The 21,979-nt window shown below is 38.2% G+C and overlaps 1 long non-coding RNA gene across 1 annotated transcript; it reads left to right on the forward strand.

The window, feature by feature from the left end:
* LOC148153597 (uncharacterized) lies at positions 1-1,624 on the forward strand. The gene is made up of 2 exons (XR_015761491.1): positions 1-686; positions 1,326-1,624. It is a non-coding gene; the product is annotated as an uncharacterized LOC148153597 (long non-coding RNA).
* The last annotated feature ends 20,355 nt before the right edge of the window (positions 1,625-21,979 follow it).

A 21,979-nucleotide genomic window follows, 5' to 3' on the forward strand; every position in this document is an offset into this window, starting at 1 on the left:
AGAACAGTGGGTTGTGATTCCTTTCTGTACATTTTCTTACTTGTCTGTAAATATTATTACTGACTGTGCATAATGTGTTGACACAAAAACATCTACAAGTCTGTACTAGGAGTTGTACAGTCCACCTCCCCAATTTTACACTTGTGGTTTGTCCCAACCAAAAAGCCACTTTGCTGCTGGCTTGTTTGCTACCGGCTTCTGAATTGAATTCTCCGCTGAGCACTTTTATGGTAAGTTTTTCAATATTACTTTGATCTTAAATGTGTTTATTGAAAAATAAGGGCATTGTTTTGTGCCCATAGTAATCCTGGTTATTTTGGGGCAAAACGGATATTTTTAATAATTGAGGTCATGTCTCCTTTTGTATTATTTTCATCCTACCCACCACTCCAGGCCTAAGTATGAAATCCTGCGAGATTTTGTGGGATTTGAGTTTTTAAAATAGGGCGGGGCCTATTGTTTGGTCTGGGAGAGCATGTGGCGGACAAGGAAGTGTAAGGCTGGCTGGTCCAGGTGGGCTTTAAATTGTTGTGATAGTAATCACTTGTTTTTAACTTTTTATTATGATATGCTTAGGGTCGTGCTTAAATGAGCCTCTGTACCAGAACAGCTGAGTTGGATGATTACATGACCGTCTGCAGCCATCAAGAAGTGCAGAAGGTTAATCATCCACAGATTCAATCCAGGTGAGGCAGAAGGGAAACACTTAACATGTAAGGCAGGTGAAACACTGAACTAAACCTGCTAATGACTGATTCAGTATGTTGATCCTTGGATTGGTAACTGGTTAAATTGAACTGGACTATTGTTACTTGTGTGGGATCTTTATTAGCATATAGACACTTTTTAAGGAATTTAATCAACTTATTTGGAAATATTTGTAGTTGATGGAAGATTGAACCAGCTATTTGATGGAAGTTTATTCTGTATAAATTATAATTTTTCCAACTACACTATAAATCACCTTTTGTTCGATTTATTTGTCTCTGGTGTGTTAAATAAACCTGATCCTCCCTGAGTTTTATTGTTAGGTTTTCTGATAAACAGCCCTTTATTTTAAATATTGATTTAATATCAATATCATAAATCCTACACTATACTGCAGCTTGATGGGTAAATGTAGTTGTATATGTAAACATTAAGATAAATATTAATGAAAGATTAAGATATTAATTTAACAGTGAGTGCACATGGGGAACTATATGGTTTGTATTTGTTCTCAGACCTGTAACCAGTACAGTGTTTAATCTTTCATTGTGTTTCAGAACTTTTCAAATGTTTATCATATTTCTAACTGGCACCTTCCTCACTTTTATTTTTTTCAGCTGTTGCTCTGCAGTTTGACCGAAAGCTGACTCTTGAGGACTGCAGCAAAATTGTCAAGAAGTGGCTTCATTACGCACCAGAACGAGAGGAAGACATCGCAAGGAATCAAAGTGACGCCAACCAGAGTCAAACTGGGGTTACCACAACTTGTACTGTTTCCCTACTTCATACAGTACAAAGCTTAACTTCATGGACTCTGTTCTTCTGTGGACAACAGACTGTTGTTTTGACAGTGAAAAAGGAATCAAATATGTTTAAAGATCTGTCCCTCTTTTCTTAAATAAAATGTTAAATCAAACCCATGTTGTCATTTTTAAACTTTTGTACACAGTTTACGCATCATCTGCCAATAATACAGTGTTTAACACCAGTGAAGAAACTTTTAGTGGCATGTTATGATGTAGACCTATCAGACGTAAAATGTACATAAGTCCTTAGCTTTCATTCAATATAAAAACAACCCAAATCTGCATGTACATCCACAGTCAAATGAGTGTTGAATCAACATTGATTCAATGTAGAATTAACACAAATCTGCATGCAGATCCACGTTCAGCTGATGGTTGAATAAACGTTGATTCCTAACTGATTCAATGTAGAATCAACACAGATATGCATGCAGATCCACAGTCAAATGAGTGTTGAATCAACATTGATTCAATGTAGAATCAACACAAATATGCATGCAGATCCACGTTCAGATGATGGTTGAATCACCATTGATTCCTAACTTATTCAATGTAGAATCAACACAAATATGCATGCAGATCCACAGTCAAATGAGTGTTGAATCAACATTGATTCAATGTAGAATCAACACAAATATGCATGCAGATCCACAGTCAAATGAGTGTTGAATCAACATTGATTCAATGTAGAATCAACCGAAATCCGGATGCAGATCCACGTTCAGATGATGGTTGACTCAACATTGATATAATGTAGAATCAACATTGATTCATAACTGATTCAATGTACTATCAACACAAATATGCATACAAGTTGACATACAGATGATGGTTGAATCAACATTGATATAATGTCAGTTATGGTTGAAACCCTAACGTTGATTCAACATACAAGTCACCGACCACTTTCAATGTTGTTTCAATGTCAGCGTTCAACGTTGATTCAATGTTTCTGGCTGACATTGATTCAATGTTGTTTCAATCATTCTGTGCTATCTGGGAAGCTTGTTCTTAAACGGGCAGTATTAAGTAAAATCAATCTCTTTGATCTTTACGTCATATTGTAATGTTATTCCCTCATCAAAAATATACCTGGAGTGTTGCCTTGATTATTTTATGCATGTTTGAGAAATCCTTAAATCTCCATGGCAACCATTTAGGTGTGCAAAACGCTCAGGGGGGGTCCGACAAAGCTGCAGTTTCCAACCGAGCTTATGCTTTACAGAGCACCTCTACCGTGTGACTCCTCCACTGAGCTCCTTCAGACTAGCCATCAGCAATTAGCAAACACGTGGTGGATCTTTGCATCAGCTGAGCTCATTTTACGAGCCACTTCTCAGTGAACCGCTGGTAAAAACGTTGTTAAAGGGTCGATAAAGGAGCAATGTGATGACTTCCTGAAGGCGGAGTGTCGGAGAAGAAGTTTCTTAAAGAGACAAACCCAATATCAATGCATTACATTAGAAAGTAATTTTTTAAAATCATATTTGATACAAATAGTATTTTTATAACAACTCATGGTAACATAGTTATTTGATTGTGTTATATTTGATGCCAAGGTTTTCCTGGCAGAATTTTAGAAGAACATGACTCCGGTCATCTTCTAACTGCAAAGAGCAGTGTGTGAAATCTCAGACTTGCACTTTTGCAGTTGCTCTGACGACTGAAAGGAAGTGATGTGCGTCCGTGTTTTCCTAAATAAAAAACCAGCTGTGATTTATTGGCTCTTTCCGCCTCACACTGCCGTCAGTCAGGTTATCAAAAATGGATTACTTCTCTTTTTCTGCCCCTTCACTCCTGCTGTTTTTAACTCTGATCAATCAGACGGAGAGGAAAAAAAACAACACACAACAAGTGTTTATGTGAGCCAGAAATAGGTCAAGATGGCTGTCTTTGCCGTCTAGAGCCATTCATCTTTTTATATTAGTCCACTTCTTTTGCTGTGAGCTGTTCACTCCAGTAAGGCAGAGAAGTGGAAAGGAAAATGGGTTCTGTTTGACTAGATAGAGTTAGAGATATTTACGGAAGTGAAACATGTGGAGAGAGGAGAGGACAGTCTGTTCAAGTCAACTGTTGTATTATTGAGCTATTTCCTGAATAAGTGTAGTGTACCACAAGCTGAAGGAGCAATCACTCAAGGGTTTGTACAGATTCAGGCGCAGATATATTTATGGGAAGCCCTGAGAAAAGTGTTGCACCATCAAGGTTTAGAAAGACCAATCCTGACTACATGTATTCATGCAAAGAAGTTTTATTTATAAGTAAATAAAATCTATTTATTTACTTATAAATAAATAGATTTTATTGGTGGAAAAACCACCAATAAAATGGTGGAAAAGTTGAGCGAACTTCCTACTGTTAATACTTTTTGCCATCACTTTTTTGTCCATAGGAGGGAAACTATTCTTTCACAAAGTTGGAGCATCCAGAGAGAAGGATCTGTGATTTTATGTTCAGGTCACCCTAAAGGTTAGGATGTAGGTCAAAGGACTGAGATGCTAATGGAAGACGGTAGAGTTTGTGTCTGAAGCTTTTCTGTATTGATTTAGTCAAATGCTTTTGGGTTATTACCTTGATGAAAGACCAATTTTCCGTTTTCAGTCCAGTAGATATCATTAAAAATCTTCAGGCTTTTCAAAAAGTCCATGATGTCATGCACACGTCGCAGTGTTTGACGCTGAAAAGGCTAATCTTTGGTGTTGTAAGACACGGTACCATTAGAAATGTATCATCCCAGGAAATGCAATGCCTCCATTTGTCATTCTTACACAGCTAGCATGATTTGATTCCCCAGCTGTATCAGACTTGACACTTTTTGTTTTTAGACATGTAAAAAAAATCCACTGCATGACGGCTGCTGCTCTGGCATTAAATATGCACATGTGCACCACTTAATCTCATGTGACACTGTGGCTCTCTTTACTTACCGTACTACAGTGGTTTCTGGAACTGATGCCACCTGACCTGCTTTTACATTATTATGGGCAATAACTACCTGACTCTTGTAGGGACACTTGTGAAGTGTTAAAATTTAATTTCCACATGGTCAGCTGATTGCCTAATATGAAGATAAATAAATAAAAGTAATGTACCCGGCCATGACGCAGCTGAACACTGTGAATTCCAGAACGTTGGATACAACTTGACGACGTATTTTGTTTGGTCTGATCACACATGTAATGAAAGTCCCAGTAAAATTTAGGAGAATTAACTAATCTCATTATTTGTTTTACATTGATGCTAAACAACTAAGTGTTATACTAAAATGATCAAATGGTTACTATGGGAACTCGTAGATCACAAGATGACAGTCATTTCTCAAATTTAAGTTTTGGAGGTTAATTTTTACAACCATTGCCATCCTGTTCACTCAAAATATGATAAAAGGGGAAAAATAAGATAATAAATTTCTGTACTTGAGAATTTCAAATCATTTTGTTTCCAAGCAAAGTGAGTCGAGTAGAAGAAGTGACATGGTCAGAGTCCGACTGCCAAAGATCTCTGCTATGCAGAACACACCGGGCGATACCAGAACACTGTCCTTTAATATGATAATTCACTTACAGCTGACGTCATTTTACTAAAAGGTCAGGGACAGCTGCTGTGGTTATTTATGAGGACCTGAGTTAGACTGAGGATAATCGATGCTGGACCTTATTGCAGAGGCAGAATGAGTCATGATATAAAAAATGCGACTGACCCCTCATTGACCTGGTGTTTGTTTGGAAATAATGTTTGGGTTTCACCATTTACTTTGTGCTTGAACAAAAACAAAATCTATTCGAAGACTAATCTTTCCGGAAGTTGCGGGAAATCTAGAAATTTTCCTTAAACATGGAACATTTCCAATCCTCTACTAAATATAGACGTTTGGTTCTCAGTAGTCTTTGATAGATAAGCGATTCCGACGTAAAGCAGCAGCTTATCTAGACGGTCCTTCCTGAAGACAGACATGTCAAAGACGCTTCTATTGAGCGACGCTACAACAGTACTTCCTGTCTGGATGCGTAGAGGTACATCCACGGCTTCATCCGCGTGTCTCTTTGTGCTCGGCTTCTGGAGAGGGATCAGACAAAGTAGCGAACAGGTGTGAGCAGGTGCGCCGAAAAGGTTTGATCTCTGCTTCTGTGGCCTCATTCATCTCTCTCCGTCACATCCACCTGCGGCTCCTTGTCAACAACTCATTGTCATTCTAGAAACACGACTGTCCTCCATACTGTTTTTGTAGCGGAGCCGAGCTCTTAACGGTTATTATGCGCACAGAACAAAGGGGCTGCTCCACCTCAGATGCTACCTATGAAAAATGGATTTTGTCAGCTAATCATGTGAATCTGAAACTTTATACAACTTGTGGCCGAAAAAGCCTCTTAAAAAAAAACCCAAGATAAAATAAGTGTTCTTTGGAAATCCTCTTTAATCTTGATTTAAATACATTTATTGCAAAGAAATCGGCTTCAGAAGGGAAGTGTAAATTTCATTTGGCAAAACTGAAAAAATAAGTGCTCACATTCACATCCTTCATTCAGATTTTCTCTCTCAAAAGGTTGGGATTTTTTTGTGTTTAACGTGGCATAAAAAAAAAGATTCAGTATACAGTATGTCTGTTTTATGCAGGAGCTCTGAAGCTCGAACCTTGAGTAAAGCTTTTTCTTTTTTCATTTGCTGGTTTTTACTGTCTCTGCTCTGCGCTGGTTCAACAAGTTGTTTTTAATAACATTAGTTTGATTTAGATGAAAATGGATCCTTGACATGATGTTTTTACAGGTGGAGAATTTTAGTGCAAAAATAAATAAATAAATAAATAAGAGCAGGTGAACTGCATGGTTTATCATGACCGTCCTTTCAATAGTATCTCTGAGGGGAAAGCAAGACGGCTTTTACCCAGTAAGGCAAAAATGATTAATCAAATTAGTCGTGATTAATCAATTATTGAAACTCTTCCAGCCGGACTCTTTAGAGGGATCGTCTTAAATAACAAAGAAAACTGAATTGGAATCAACAGTCCAGTTTATTAAATCAATATAGGTAATAATAATAACCTGTAGAACAATAGGATTGTTGTATACAGACTTAAAAAATACATTTGTTAGAAGGACAATATACTGCGAGCAGTAATTCAGCCAAAACTGTACAAAAACATATTTATATTGAGGACTAAAGCAAATCTGTTAATCGTCTTTGCTATGTAATTATTAATAAGAAAGCAGAAATTAATCAATCAATCCATAAATGGTCAAGCATACACTAACAGAATGCTAAGTTGCTGCATTTTAGGCAATAAAATATTTACTTCTTTAAAAACAGGAATCAAATTATTGACTATTTGCATCTTTTAATGTATTTCTAATATTGTAAATAAGAAAATTCTGACGGTTAAAATCTGCAGAATGTGCCAATTTTTTTTTACCTAATTAAATGATTGTCAGAATAATTGATTGCTAAAACATTTATCAAACGGTTTTGAGTTTCTCTCTGAAACTCTCTGCCTAACACAAAGACATTATTGAACATTTAAGCTGAGCTCCTCATTAAAGTGGGCCTGGACTTCAGAGGACAGGAGACACTTTTGAGATGAATCATTTCATTTGGACATAAGATGGACTACGCTGTCAACAGCCCAACTAAAGTCTTTATTTCAAAGCACATTCAGTGAGACACTGTGATTTAAGTATTGATGGTTTTCAGCGGCCCCACAGACAACATATCTAAAGACCAAGTGTCTGTTTCTTTACTGAGAAAGTCAGCGAGTTTTAAATTGCTCCTTTTTCTCAGAGGAATCATTGCCAGTTTTGTCAATTATGCATCTTTCCAGGTTTGTTGCCATGAGCGGTCAGTGCTTTGATGAGAGAAAACTAGAAGCCACTTTTATGGCACTCTGGGGCATTTTGCTTCCCATCTGATTTTTTTTTTCCATACCCCTTTATTCAATTTGAAACTAGTTTAACTTTTGGATTGTATTTTTGGGTGCAAGTTGCCAGTCCAGTCATGATTAATCCATTATCTTATCCTTATCATCTCTTTTCATTCTTCTTGATTGACTTCACTAAACATGTTCCAAGGATCTAAAATAACTGGGAAAACTATTAACACAATTATAAAGCAATTTAACACAATTCAACCTCTCTTGCTTTGTCTGAAACTCCAGAGGACACAGGCGGAGGCCTCACCAATTACAGGTGGTCAGTAGCATGGGAGTGCCACAGGGCTCTGTACTCTCACCATTTCTTTTCATTCTTTTCACCTCAAACTTCCAGTATAAAACAATCTTATCAGCTACACTCCAGTAAAAAAAATCACCTGAAGAGGCATTTGAATGAGAGAAATCCTCATAATCTGAGAGATCTGGACAATTTCAGGAAGTTAAGATGTGGACAGATGCCTATCAACGAAAGCTGAAAGAAGAAAAGCGGATTTGCAGAATTACGCATTCAGGATGTTCCTGTTTTTTTACATTCTCTTTCCACATTTCCACCATCAAGTGATTTGTAGATAAATGTCACATTAAAGTTGGAAAATGTTTAAAAAAATAGACTCAGGATCAGCTCTACCACGTAGGACAAAGGATGACATCACTGGCAACTCTGTCTTTTATTGACACGTCTTTGATCACGTTCTTTCTTCTTCGTTGATGTGACCTGAGAGCTCCTTGACGATGCCATCGTCTCAAATCAGAGTAAGAAAACTAAACCTGGCTGTGCTTTGTGGGTTATTGCATGTTTTTTTTTCTGTACGTGAGAAATAAGAAGTGAGCCTTCAAGAAAGCGAAAGAAAACAAGACATGCTACTAAAGAGTGTTTCAGAGAGATTTTGTGCAGTAAATTATTAAGAAGTTGTTGAAAGAACGACCGGGGACTCATAAACTATTGATTCGTTTGGTGATAAGCGCTGGTAAGTTTTCACACATCTTTCATCACCATCAGACACAGCAGCAGACAGAGTTCTTAGCTCTGACTGTTCAGGTGGTCACCTCCTTTAAGGTTGTTTTTAAGATGCATAGTGCCATAAGCTGCTGTTTTTTTTAATTAACAAATGACTAATATAACTTCTACAAGAGTTAGATATCATGTAATACTGAGTAGTATGCTTTAATTTGTATAGAGACGCTGACGTGGCACTGAAGTTCCTCCATTCAAAGGCAGGACAAGAAATTTCTTTCAGTCATTGTCGGCTTTGTGAAGCAGCTTCCATGTAAGCTGGAGCTCAACAATGGAGTGGAAGTCACCCCGATACATTTTAATGACGTACACTTAGGAAAGAGAAAAATCATCTCAAGAAGTAGGACAAGCACATGGCATTTCATAGAGGTCAATCAATATGAGATTTTAAATTGTATCCAGCTTCCTCTCGGCAGACGTATCCGGACAGAGACGGAGGAAGAAAATAGCACTAGGTAAAGAAACCAGCTTTGTAAAGAGAACAAATAGATAAACATTCATATTTTTCTCCCTAACTTTGATTCTAACTACATTTTTTAGAGTTTAGGTCTGTTAAGCTCACCAAAAAGATTTCTGTTTGGCTGTCATGTGTGGCTGGTGTTCTGTCAGATCAGCATGCTGTCAGATTGTCATAGCACAAACTGTCAACTGTGTCAGACAAGTACATTAGCACATGCTTTCATTTAATCAGCAACATAACATCATGGTGTAGCAGGCAGATCGTCATACACTCTGTTATTAACAGGTGTATGGCATCCAACTTAGTGTTAGCTAGTCAGGCCACCATCAAGGAACAGGAAGGCGAGTTTTATGCAGCGCGTGTTAAATACACTTTGAAACCATGACAATGCATGTATGTCCATCTACTTATCATTGAAAACAATTTATTGGCTCATTTTTGTCGTATCTTGTCGCGACAGCTCCTCTAAATGTCGCGGACCTCTTAAAGCGCATGCGTACTCACTGACAGCGTATGCTGATTTGGCGGAACACCCGTTCGACGCTGGAAGCTTACCGGAAATAAAAATAAAAAAGCTTACCGGAAATTGCCTGCGCTGTCAACAACGAAGCTCCACTGCGAAGAGAGAGAGGCGTCGAGCCGAACAAAATGGCTGTTAATGTAAGTTCAACACTTGGAGGCGTAGCCATCACGGACTGAACGGCTTCGGTCACTTCTTCCGCTGCCATTTCTACGATTATTAAAACGCAGAAAGTTGATGTCATCGTTCAGGACTTCTCCGCTGATTGGTCCAGATGAAATTGTACCGGAGGAAATCCAGGTAAGACTCTAAACATAACTACATTTATGTGTGGATTATTTTATTTTATTTTTTTAATTAAGGTTGTGGAAACACCAACCCATATCCTCTGGTTCCTGTCTGCTTATTTAGAACAGATATTGGATGTCTTCTTATATAATTTTTCTTTTACACATTTCTTCAGTTTTTTGATGATTTTTATTGCTTCCGTTTAGAGAGAAATTCCATTCCATTCCAGCCAATGGGTTCTGGCTTCATGTCCAAAATTGTTTCATTTTCTTTAGACATGACGGGCTTTAAAGTGTCAGGATTTCATTTTACAGACAGAAAATAACCAGACAAGTTAAGGTGCACTGAGCCCAATAAGACAAAGAAAATCCTTTTCAAGACTCTTCCTTGGGCCTCATTGTTCCTCCTTTCTCTTTCAGCACATTGAAAGACATTTTGAGAGTCCCTTAGGTCAACCAAAACATGAAGGAGAAAGAGGGAAGTGCAAGTTAGTAAGTAAGCATCCTTATTGAACCGTATAAATCCCACCTGTCACACACATTTCACATCGTCTAAAAGCGACTGCTCTTTGTTCAGCTTTAGTTTCTCTATTTTGATTTCATCTCACCCAGCCGCACATATACACCATATACACCATGAGGTGGAACAGAGACGACACAATGTTTCACATTTTTCTCTTAAACCTAATTTTAGATTGAAAATACTTAGAGAGCTCAACCTCCTGTATCTCTAAATGCAATGGTAGATTATATATGGGAGTTTCAGACATTTCTTAGGTGCAACAAAAGGATTGTTAAAAAAATGGAGTGTCTGTGAAGATCAATTTATAATTCTTGTTTTGGGTTCTCAACCGGACTTTGCTCTTGGCAGATGTTGAATTAACAATGCTTAGCATGTCGCTACATTTAAATGACTTTTTTGACTTTGAAAGTAATGTTAAAATTAATGTTGGGATTCAATCCTAGCATTTTTATTCACAGCAACTCAAAAAGTTACTGTGAGGTGAATGAGAATTAAGAAAAACACAGACTTAAAATAGTTTCCTAAGCCAGTCTGATGATCCATTGAAATTTGTAACACTTAATAAATGTCATCACTTTACTTGAAATCGATTTGGGGTCATAAAAAAAAAAAATGCTCAAAGCGGATTCCCGGCTGTGTACGCTCCTCATCCCAGAGATCTAATAGAATGATAAATATCGGAGAGCAGAAATGAGAGGCCCACAGAAGCATTTCTTAAGGCTAAGACCTCAATCAGTCAGCGCTCAGTCAGAAAAATGAAACGGGGGGGGGGGGATGAAACGTGGCGGGTTTGCTTTACTCCAAAGAGAGGTTGCACCGCTACGTTTACAGACACACTGATGTCAAAGCTCAGCGCCGCTACACCTGCTTTCTTAAAATAACCAAAGACGGGTCGAGGATATAAACGGCTCCTGACCATTGACTGAAATGATATAGCCATTCATGCATAAATATCTCAGAGCATGTCCTTTAGTTTGGCTACATCGCAAAAACACAAGATCTTACCAGGTATTAGTGGAAATCTCTTTAAAATAAGACAAAACAAGTAACTTGTTGGCAAGATATGCGAGCTTGTTTTACATCAATAATTCTTGAACGTTGACAAGAAAGCTAGTTTCATTGGCAGGTTTTTTTTTTTTTTCAATTACAACAAACATTTCAACCTCATGTTAGTTTTAGTGGGGGGAAAAAATCTGCCAGTGAAACTAGAACTTTTTAAACTAAATATTCAAGAGTTATTGACTTAAAACAAGCTCCTAGATGTTGCAGAAAATTTCCTTGTGAGCTAATTTAGTCTTATTTAAAATGCACAAAAGCTGTTTCCACCAGAAACCGGACAAAAATACTTGGTAAGATTTGGCGCTTTTCCTCTCACCATAGCAACGCAGGCTGACCATAATGTCACTGATGGTTTGTTTCTGGTGGCTTTACTCCCTGGTTTTGTTCTGCATGCTTTAAGTCAGACCTTTGGGAAATTGCAGAACAAAGCTGTGCTGCATTATGTTTAAGACCAGATTGCTCTCTGTGTCGCTGAATCTAATTACTTTGTATGATTGCATTTAACTGTATATAAATCAGATCTGCTCATTTTTAAATTGCATTGAGATTATTTGTGTTTTAACTTGGCATGGTAAAAATAAACTGAACATAATTAAACCTTTTTTTTTTTTGGTTATCTTCTATGACCTGTATAAAACCTGCCAAATAACACAAAGGAATATTTAAGAAAAGTTATTTGGGATTCTTTTCAAAATCTTAGACATCAACCATCAATCACACACAGACATGTAGGTGTAAAAACATTTGTCATTTCATAAAGTGAAACTCGTATGTATTGAGAATCTATCAAACAGATCGAAACATGTCAAGCCTGTCTTTCCTGCGAAGTTGATGATTATGGCTTCAAGGTGATGAAAACCCAAATTTCCGTGTTCCTGAAAGTTTGAATGTTACAAAAAGCACAAGCTCAACAAACTTTTTTGTTTTTTTATTGAGATTCAGATCTGAGCACAGAGTTACTAAACACATCAGAGAGAACACGATGGAGATTTATCAACATTTATCGATCACGTTCCCTTTAATGCCAGCTTCTGTCAGCAACAGCTTCTGAAGTTAGAATGTTTTAGTACCAAGTCATGTCCAGTAACTTGGTTGAAGACTTGTGAATTTAGTTACTTTATTCAGTCTTTTCATGGCTATTTGACAACCAACTCAATGAGTGTCTTGGACTCTTAACTGCAAAATAAATCTACAACATCCTTTCCTTTTTCCACCACTGCTTTTGACTACTTATGATACTTTTACTGTATGTGGTTATCATTTGCCATGCTGCCTTGCTTTATGACCTTTAGCAACTTTAGCAAATTGTATTTCACACAGTGACTTTGATTTCAAAGGTTTGTTTACCCATTGCTGCGAGATTATTTTGACGTAGAATTGATCTTCAACTTCTGGCAGTATTAACCTGCTTTTCCTTCAGTCCTCCCTGTGTTGCATTATCCACATTATAATCAAGAAGGCGTTGGTTACCCACAACAAAGTAATCACTCTCCCTATTCCCCCAGAGGCACCAAAGGTACCATTCAAGTGATTGGCCGAGTTGGAAAGGCAGGAATGATTTCTTAAAGTGGTTACATCAAATGATGACAATCATGAGAGATTTCTGTTACTCTCTCTGTTCTCTTTTTGTCTCCCCCCTTATTTTCTTGGTCCAAAATGTAGCTGTTGGGGTTGTTCTTTCTGCCCTTCCTGCTGACAAAGACAAAGAAGTTGCTGTAATGCCTCCTGTCACACCGCAGCACAGACGACTCTGTCCTCTGTGGCTTTCTTCAAGGTAGTTTGTTCCAGAGGTGTTAACACACTACAGCCTTTTACCCATCTGTTGAAGAGACGAGAGTTCTCCTTCAACTGCTTTTCTTTAACTTTTTCCTGCTACAGGGATTTACAGACCTGGTCAGAAGTTTACATACACTAATCATTATTAGCATGTCACGTCAATTTGGAGCTTTTAAAAGCTCTAAATTTACACTTTTTGTCATGTACTGACAATGAACCGGGCTACTAGCATATGGATACAGCATCACTTAAATTTGGTGAGGAAAACTCCCTTAGCAACATCCAACACATTTTTCCTCTCCAACACCCAACTTCTGACATAATTATGGCTCAATATTTTACTTCTCTTACAGTCAAGATTTGAAAAGCTAAATTAAACCAATTGACTCGCCACCTAAGATCCGACTTTAAAGCATAGCCTATATACCTCCAGTAGAGCTGGGGGTAACTTCATGATGGTGTTTGCTCCCCAATATTCTCTGAACCAACATCTGAGTTGTTTCACAGAGCAGCTGTGTTCGTACTGAGGTTAGAGTTCGTACGGATGGACTCTGCTTAGTCACTAGCAGTCATCTGGCAACTTCTAAAGGCAATTGGTTGCTCTCTGAGAAAAGGGGAAAAAGCAATACTTTTGCACACTGCACTTTTCAATTTTGTATTTGCAAAAAAATGTTTTGAACCTTGTATAATTTTCTGTCTACTTCACAATCGTATACCACTAGTTGTTAGCTAGCTGGCTAACATTTAGTTATATGTTAGCTAGCTAACATTTAGTGTTAGCTAGCTAACATGTAAATGTAGCTAACTAACATTTAGTTATATGTTAGCTAGCTAACTTATGTGTTGGCTACATTTAGTTAGCTAGCCAACATGTAAATGTAGCTAACTAACTAAATGTCTTTCCCTTTAAGTTCCAATTTAAAGGACCGCAGAAAAAAATTGCTTACTAAAAATGTCAGATTAATGTAAAGTCAATTGCTGAATGATATTGATTCATGTATTGATTCGGAGCAGATTTTTGCTGTTTTGTTTATTCATCATGACAAACTGCAGTGTAAGCAGAATAATCAGTTTCTATTCTCATTTTGGATCAGAGCCCATCCCACAACAACACGCTAGCGTGACCTTCAACCTTGTGACTGCATGGAGCCTAGCAGCAGTGCGAGATCCTGGTGTCAAGGAGACAGAAGTTGAGCAACAATTGGAGGCGACAGCTCATTCATCATGGCCAAGGTATCCGTTCCACTGAGTAGAGCACATTCTCCACCCTACACTGCATCTGGCTTGCTTAATTAAAAATGGGAGCGCAGTAAACAACTTCAATAATTTATTCTCCCTTTTTTTTTTTTTTTTTTCTTCAAGGGCTACATCATTAAAAAGCATACTTTTGATGTTCAGCGCTGTAATGCTTTTTTTCCCCCTGTGAATGAAGCGTTGAATTGAGTTGTTCATTTAGAGGACATGCTTTATGATTTGCTTTCTTCTGCTGTTTTGTTTTTCATTGCTGTGTGTGGTGCTGTTAAGTGTGTTTGTGTTTGGCTGAGATACTGCCCTACTGCTCCTAATAGAAGGAAGAAAGTGAGCGGGTAAGAAAATTTACGCTCACACCTGGAGCTGGCTGCTGGAGGACGGAACTACGTGACTTAAACGCAGCACAGCAAATATTCAAAGACATATGAGATAAAATCAGGCTTATCGAAAAGACAAACTATTTTCATTACTTATAGCTGATTCATATAACAAGGATCTATTTTTATTAGAGTAACACTACTTCTTGTGAAATAATGTGTAGACTACAAGTTTACATACACTTATCATCAGCAGGTCACATTAATTAATCTTAGTCTGTTTTTTTTGGGTGTACATACAGCAAACGATGAATAAGATCACTAGTTGGAATTGATTAAGGCTTTTCTCTAATCTAATTGCCTCAAAATTGTACACCAGATTCAGATACAGAGCCAAACTATCAGTGGAAGAAGTTGAGCATGACACATCATGGGTTAAATAAGCCAATTGATGTGTGTTTAGACTTTATACACTTCTGTTTGTAAAGTTATACAGTAAAAAATTAACAGCAGTATTTTTGGTTAGAATGTCATGGAGAGAAAAAATATTTAGTTACGAAGTAAATATTTATTTTCCAAAGTAAATACTTAGCTCAGACCTAAATATCTAACTTGCTAACCAATATTTATTTTACTAGCTAAATATTTAGACTGCTAACCAAATATTTAGCTAGCTAAATGTTTAGCTTACCAACTAAATATTTAGGTTGCTAGCTAAATATTTAACTTTCTAACTAAATATTTAGGTTGGTAACTTATGTCTAACTTTATAACTAAATGTTATAGCATGCTAGCTAAATATTTAGGATGCTAACCAAACATTTAAGTTGCTAGCTAATATTTGGCTTACTAACTGAATATTTAAGTTGCTAGCTAAATATTTTGCTTGCTTGCTAAATATTTAGGTTGCTAGCTAAATAATTAGCTTGGTAACTAAACATTTTGGTCACATCTGAGGATATTGGCAGCTATTTTTAAACAGCTTAATCTTCTATCTTGAAGGTTCGGACAGTCAGGAGAACACCAAACACAAAGCCTGAGGTTTTCAGTATTACAAGTAGGATGTTCTAGCTTTTTTGGATAATTATGTTTTGCTGATAAAATTAAATTTCAGTTTGTAACTGGAACATATACCCTAATGGAATTGTAATTGGAATTGTAATACTTCTTGTAATTGCCCTGAAAAGTGATTCTATAAAGTAAAGTAGTTGTACAAGGGGGTGGATATGGTTGTGTGGAACAGGAGTTCAGATCTTTTGAAGAAACTTTTACCTAAAACTCCAGTAAAATATGAATTGGCTTGTAATTAGATGAAATATAAAAAGTTAAAAGAATCCTAATTTTATTTGAAGGAGCTCTGTTTCATTTTTAATGGTTTTAGAGAGAAAGTGGTGGATTTCAGACTTAATCTTGGTTAGATGGATGAAACATGTCCAACCAGCTCTTTGTCATGTTTGATGTTTCTCAGAACAGAAACTTCATAACAATCGTTTTAAACAGCCACCACATCTTTGTGAAAGCCTGAGAGTAGAAAGTGCCCCACCATAACTACTTCTTGATTCCAAATTACCCTCAGTGCAGTCTGTCTTGCTCTGTGTGTTGTCTGGTTACCGCCTTTTTCTCGGCTCCTTGAAAGCACCTCCACCTCTAGCCCTCTCCCAGGTTTCGAATCAATTGTTTGTCCCTGTTTCCAATTTCTTTTGGGCGTTTTTCTATAGCGGTCTGCTCTCCGGCCCATCTGTATTGTGTCTCTCCCTGGACCTGAAATGGTGCAGACTAAGCCAGCCAAGGCCTCCTAATCTTAGGTAATGGAGGAAATTGAGTTTCATCCCGCTTCCCTCCATCACCCTGAGTTTTATACTCCCAGGTAAGCCTATCTCACATTTGACCGAAATGCTCTTTCTAAAAAAGAAAAAAAGATGCAATTAAGTCCTGTAATCCATTCCCCGCTCAGCTTGCACCTCAAAGCATTTTTAGCTTTCCAATTTTCAGAAATAATTTATTTTCTCATCCAGATGAACTTTATTCATTCTCTATTTTTAAAATATCATTTAATTCCATGATAAACATCTGGATATAAATCATATTTTGACTTTTTCTTGTGGCTGGCGAACCTTTTTCTGTGCTAATTTCAACATGTGTGTTGGATCATCATCCTGCTAAACAACTGTTTTTCTATACAGTCCTTTACATTTTTAATTTGCAACAATGAAGTCTAAGTAATACAAGAATAATGTCACGGTCTGGTAAGGTACAAGAAAAAAGTCGCAATATCAGCAGAATGAAGTGATCATTTTATAACTCCTAGGTGAAAAAACAATAAGTTAAACCGAGGAACATGGAGGATCTTGTGAATTCTTTGGTAATAGTTTTACAAACAGGGACATATTTAATCTTTTAGCACATTAGCATCAAATTAGCATCAGTAGCAGGTCTATAAAAGGATTTTACAAACGACTGAGTTTATTTCAAAGAAAGAATCACACGTATGAGACAACGGAGTCAAAATTTGCAACTTTTTTCTTGTAATTTTGACTTTCTCCTAGTAATATTGTCTTTATTCTCCTAACCCAAAAACAATATATATATATATATATATCTAATACTCGGTCGTATTTTTCCCTACTGAGCAAACGCTCAAACGTAAAGGTTGGATTCTTCAACTTATTTCCTCCTTCTGTGATAAAATCTGAGTTTATTTCAGGATCTTTACACATCTGCTTCAGAGGTACCAACAAAATAATCCATAATGTAATGGGGGGAAAAACTGATTTATGTGTGTGTTGTGTGAGTTTAAAACCATTTAATTGACCACTGGGCGTGATGCAGCTGTGAATGCGTTCCTGCTGTGCTGCATTTGGACGTGGATTCCCTGAAGGCAGACATGTTGCGTCTCAGTGGGATCCTCCTCGTTGTACATAGAGCAACAAAAAACACAACAAAATAACTGTGATCTGACTGCCGCAGCTTCCATTTAAGATTTAATTCAGTTTCAATTAAACAGAACGTCTCTGAGATTTACTGGACTCAGTTTTGGTGACAAGTTTTGAAGCTCTGAATTAAACTTGCTGCTTGAAACCTCTTTAAAGTGCTTTGGGAGGGACAGCCTGGACCGAGACGCTGTTTGAATTCAGCCACAGCGTGCGAGGTCGACCATCTGAGATATACTAAACACAAACTATTGGGCTGTTGACGTCCAAGTACGTCGGTCGGACAGGCGGAGCTGTTCTGTAATTGGGCAGCTCGTTAAAGACTGTCCTCCAAGCCGTCTGGGTGTTAATATGCCTTCTGAACGCCCGGAAGCTGCCATCATCCAGACCACTTCCCACCAACGCTGAAAAAACCCAGACCCATGACTGTGCAGCAATTAGTGCCCATCAGCCTGTAAACAAACTGTTGTGATAAATGACGTTTTTAACAATTTGTATTCAGAGGAAAGGACATTCAAATCTCACAAATTTTACTATAAATTGAAGCAATTTAAATAGACTAGAGAGAGAGAACATCAAACAGAATACAAATGTAACGCGACGACATTGAGAATAAACTTTAAAATATTCTGGCCCTGTGGCCTTTTTCTTGATTTATTGCTTTAAAAGCTTGCCTGCTTTGCTTTTTCCTCTTTGAGGAGTGATGCAGCAGGGGGATCAGCACAACATGTAAAGCATTTATAATTAGAGCACAAACAAGGAATATGACAAGCAGCCTTCCAACTTGTGCGTACGTTGGTGTTTTGTTTTCTCAAATCAACAGTTTGCAGAGTTTATTATTTATTAAGACACAACATCTCCATCACATCTCAAGGTTTCCCCCAGAAAACTTGCTCAGCCTGGTGGTTGGGTGCCATGGCAGTCAGTCATCCAGTGGCCCACCATGTTTGGAGTTATAAAACGTTTAAAGTTGGCAGGAAATTTTAAAGTATCACTCAATAATTTTATGCTATTGAAAAATTTGAAGGTAAATATGTGAACACCAACTGTAAAAAATTGAAAATTGCTATAACATTTTAAAAAGACTAAGCAATGCTAAGCCTGGCGGGGGGATAAGTAAAGCCTGGTGGCCTGCCAGACTTATGATGCACTGGGGGAAACCCTGCGATTTAGTAAATAATTTTAGTTGCATTTTTCACAGCAACTAACTGTCAAACATCTGTCAGTCAAAAACTTTTTGTCGCCCACATGAAAAACATCCACACAACATGACAGTTCCACCACCATGCTTCAATGGGAAGATAATTTCTAACTGTTTCCTGATTAATGCGACTTTGGGCTTTCCAAAACTAATTGATCTGTCTCACCCTCATTAAGACAAAGACTATTTTACCTTTTTTTGAGATTCCTAACTGGCTATGTAACGTACATAGCCAGTCCAGCAGTAAACAACAGTTTCATCTTTTATCCACCGTTTTTTTTTTTTTCTCCCTGCATCCCGTCCCATGAATGACACTTCTCCACCCGCTCCATCTTTAGCCGGCACCTGACAAACTCGGTGAAAGGCAGCTGGCAGCAATGTATTGAAGAATGTGAAGGTGAATAATTTATCTGAGCATATGGACTCATGCGTCTCATTCATCTCTGCCCCCCTTTCCCATATCCTCTTCATCTCGGCCCCATCGCTCTTTCGCCTTCCACCGATGCATCCATCAGAACTTGCTTTTCTCCCTCTTAAGGACCAAGCATGTCGAGGCTCTGCTGCTGCTTTTCCTTAGAAGTGTCATTATTTTCCTCCCTTCCTTTTGGTTTTTGTCTTGAGTCAGAAATTGTTTGGTCAAACATTCAGAATAGGCAAAACCCTAAAACTAAAAGACTTTTCTCATTTAAAATGATTTTACTTTCACAGTGATTTGTCGATTGGAGAGATTAGTAAGTACAGCAAAATTTAAAATCTTAAACATAGTAAAAAATATAAGTTGTCACTATGTAAGACACTGAATTTAATAGTCGATATTAGTGTTGTAGTCAAGACCAAGACTGGCGCCCGACACACAACACGACACAATAAAATGTGAAATATGATCAAAATTGCTTCTTAAATTGATCTGAAAGATTCACATTCCCATTAAAAACACCTAATATTAAATGCTTAGCACTTAAATAAATTTTACCAATATTAATCAATACCATCTATGTGCCACAATCCGCCGAGGTCTCGTGCCATCCCTAAAAACATAATGCCCTGGGCGTTTGCCCATATCTCCCATGTCAGAAGCCACCATTGTCTGCACAGCCGTGTGAGCAGATAAAACGGAGAAAAGACAAAGTCCTTTTGTCCATAACAGAGTGTTCTTTATGAATTTCTCGTAACATTTTTTGTCTATAAAATCACAAGATTCATAGTTTCTTTTTTGAAGGACATTTTAGTTTCATTAGTCTTTTTGTTTTTCACAATGTAGCATCAGGGCTTTTTTCTATCTCTTTGCATATGCCCTGTTTGTCCCTGACTTGATCTTTTTTAGCACATTAGATCCACTTTACACCAAACTAACTTTTAGTCACATAAGAGATGTTGCTTTGTTTTCGATTAGCAGATGAATATGTAATCCCATCTCTAATTAGTCTTAGTCTAAATATTCTTTTTGATTCTTCTCTTCCTCTCTATATGAGCCTTAATGGAGTGTATCTGACCTTTGACCTCAACGCTTCACACCTGTCCTGCCATGGACCAGATGATGTCGCTCCCACACCACCGGCTGATGAAGGAGGTCGAGAAGACACCAAGACTCGGTATGAAAAACATAAAACTTGACAAAATGCTGGCAATTTAGTGACATTTTTACAGTTGTGGTCTTCAATGGTCTTGAAATAAAATCCAGAGTCCTCAATGCCTGAGACTCAGACAAGACCGAGAACATCAAAAAGTGATCTCGAGACCAAGACCGACCGGTCTCAAGTCCTACAACGCTAGTCGATATTGTCCCATAAAGGTGAAGCAGAGTGTGTGTCCTCTATCTGGTTAATGTAAAATTAGCTTGGTGGTATTTTTAAAAAAGTAAAAGAACCTTCCCCTAATAAATGTCCTCATGACGTCTGTGAGGGATGCAGCTCTATCTGATCTACTCCTTTGTTTGGAGCCTAATTTAGCTGCTGTCGAGACCAGAGGTTAGTCACACTGAGTATTTATAGGTGGGAAGGCTAAAATAAATAACAGAAACTGAAGGGTGAGGCAGCAGGCAGAGATAGAGAAGTTTCAGGGGGAAAAACAGCAGCATATTCACAACTTGGCGAGTTATGGAGGCTTGCATTCAATCCCTGTGAACGCAAGGGCTTCATTAGAGCAAGCCGTCATTCGTCATCGATCACTGGTTGTCATGGAGGATATGTGGAGCCTTGAGCCCATCAGCTGTGTTTCATTCTACAACATGCTGGGATCCTAATGGAATCATTCAGAGGAGCGGGGAGTTGGGAAGGAGAGAGATGTAGAGAAAGAGAGAGAGTCTCATGGACAGAAAATGGTCGATGGACCGCTTGACACCTCTGGCGAAAAGCAAGAAAAGTAAGATCTGTGCGTGGCATCCAGCATAACATCAAATGTTATGGGACACATGGTGAGTTGAGTACAGTGAGGTCAGCGGTGAAGAAATGCAATTGTTTCAGGCATCCTCATGCTTTCCTAGTGTCTTGCAGCTTACAGGGATTGCGCAGATGCATTTGAAGAGCTGTTGAACCGATTAACGCTTAAAACAAGAAATGCTTGGTAAGTCTCTTTGTTTCTCTAGACCTAGACTTCCCTCTCCACAGCCACTTGGCCCAGCTCCTCTGAGGGAGTCCTAAGGCATTCAAAGTTCAGCCGAGAAACATGGTGGGTGGATCTCCTCCTGGTGTGAGGTGTCTCAAACACCTCACCAAGAAGACATCCAGTAGACATCCGAAAGGCACCCAAATACTTGGGTGTGCTGTGTGTACTTTGTGAGCTGCATAGACTCTGCATGCCTGTCTGCACATGGCTGGGATTTCATAGTCAAGCATACCAATTGCCAACATTTCTCGTGACAAATCCCTTCATTTCCCACAGTCGTAATGGACACTAACAAGTTTGATGCACTAGTTTGGCGCCTCGCCTTGGTGTTTTCTGGGCAGCCTCCTGTCAGTGCTGACCAGAAAATGGACGCACAGTCTGACTGTTTGATGTGAACTTTGTTTCCTGCTGAGCAGTGAACTGTACAACACCGAGTACAGTCATAAAAATTGACCTTAGCGCAGGCATGTCCGGTGGACGTCCTCTTTAAGTCTGCATAGACCTCCACCGGGTACATTGGGCCCCATCAGTCACCTTAGTCATGGCACCGTTGGTTGCACTGCTACATTTCAGGAAGAAGTCCTGGGTTTGAATCGTGAACT

Source organism: Poecilia mexicana, unplaced genomic scaffold (assembly GCF_051168715.1).
Source record: "Poecilia mexicana isolate PSO_F unplaced genomic scaffold, ASM5116871v1 scaffold_19, whole genome shotgun sequence".
Classification (NCBI taxonomy): Eukaryota; Metazoa; Chordata; class Actinopteri; order Cyprinodontiformes; family Poeciliidae; genus Poecilia; species Poecilia mexicana.